Source organism: Marmota monax, unplaced genomic scaffold (genome assembly GCF_021218885.2).
Source record: "Marmota monax isolate L192 unplaced genomic scaffold, Marmota_monax_Labrador192_F-V1.1 WCK01_AAM20220418_F8-fsc00248, whole genome shotgun sequence".
Classification (NCBI taxonomy): domain Eukaryota; kingdom Metazoa; phylum Chordata; class Mammalia; order Rodentia; family Sciuridae; genus Marmota; species Marmota monax.
In genome coordinates this window covers 320,851-322,989 of record NW_026692019.1, presented here as the reverse complement: position 1 = coordinate 322,989, position 2,139 = coordinate 320,851, and positions in this window count along the sequence as shown.

Sequence of the window (2,139 nt, the reverse complement as noted above, 5' to 3'; positions counted from 1 at the left end):
ACTCACAATAACCCTTACTCTACCATGAAACCTAACCCTTAGTCTAACACTAACCCTAACCCTATCCCTAACACTAACACTGACCCTAAACCTAACTATTATCATAACTCTAACCCTAACCCTAACACTGAATGTAACACTAACCCTAACCTGAACACTAACACTAATGCTAATCCTAAACCTAAACGTAAACCTAATCCAAACTGTAATCCTATCCCTAATACTAAAACTAACCCTAACAGAAAACCTAACACTAAGCCTAAAACACACCCTAACCTAACTCTAACATTAACCCTAACCCTAACTCTTACCCAAATCTTAACATGAATCCTAACCTTAAACCTAAACTTAACACTAACACTAAACCTTACCCTGACCCTAACCCTAAACCAAGCCCTAACCCTAATGCTAACACTAACAATAACACAAACAATAACACTAACCCTAACCCTAACACTACACTAAAACTTACCCTAAACATAACCCTAACACTAAGACTAATGCTAACCCTAACACTAATTCTAAAACTTACTCTAATACTAACCCTAACACTAAAACTAATTTTAACAGTAAACCTAACCCGAAAACCAAACTTAACCTTAACCCTAACATGAACACAAACCCTAAACCCAAACCTATTACTAACGCTAACCCAAACACTAACACTAACCCTAAACCTAATCCTAACCCTAACACTAACCCAAACACTAACACTAACTGTAACCCTACCAAGAAACCTATACTGAACCCTAACCCTAAGCCTATCAATATCCTAATGCTAACCATAAACCTACACTAATCATATCCCTAATACTAACCAGAAACCTAAACCTAACCATAACTTTAACACTAACACTAGTTCTAACCCTAACACTAACCTGTCCCTATCTCTAACCCTAACCCTAAAACTAGCACTAATACAAACCCTAACCCTAAAACTAACACTTACCCTAAAACTAACCCTAACCCTAAGACAAACCCTAAAACTAAGCTTAAAGCTAACCCAGCACTAACCCTAATACGAACCCTATCAATAACCCTAGCTTTAATCCTAACCCAACGCTAACACTATCCCAACATGAACCTAACCCTAACACTAAACCAAACCCTAACCCTAAACCTAGCCCTAACTTAAACCCTAAGCGTAAGTCAAACCCGAACCCTAACACTAAACGTAAAAGTAAACCTAACCCTAACACTCTCTGTAAACCTAACAGAAAACCTAACCCTAACCCTAACACTAATATTAACACTAACCCTAACAATAACCCTAAATGTAAACTTAACCTTAACCCTCACCCTAACACAAACCCTAACCCTAACACTAACACTAACCATAAACCTAAAACTAACCTGAAAACTTACCCTAACTCTATCCCTGACCCTAAACCTAACACTAACACTAATACTAATTCTAAACCTAACCCTAAAGCTAACCCTAACACTAACCCTAACCCTAACCTAACTCTAACCCTAACCCTTACTATAACACAAACACCAAACCATAACCTCAAACCTAATCCAACCCTAACCCCATCACTTACCTAACCCTAACCCTAACATTAACATTAACCATAAAACTAAAGCTAAAACTAAACCTAACTTTAACACTAATCCTAACCCTAATTCTAACCCTAACCATAACACTAATCATAAATCTAACCCTAACCCTATAACCAAAACTAAATCTGTCTCAATTCTAACACTATACCTAACTGCAACCCGAACACTAACACTAACATTAACACTAAATCTAAACTGAAAACCAACCTTAACATGAACACAAACACTAAACCTAACCCTATTACTAACACTAATCCGAACCCTAACCCAAACACTAACACTAACACTTAACCTAATTCCTAACCCTAACACTAAACCTAAAACTAACATTAACCCTAACTGTAAACCTAACAAGAAAACTATACCGAACCTTAACCCTAACCCTATCAATATCTTAATGCTAACCATAAACCTACACTAATCCTAACCCTAAAACTAACCAAAAATCTACACCTAACCATAACTTTAACACTAACATTAGTTCTAACCCTAACACTAACCAGTCCCTATCCCTAAGCCTAACCCTAAACCTATCACTAATCCTTACCCTAACTCTAACACTAACACTAAAACTAA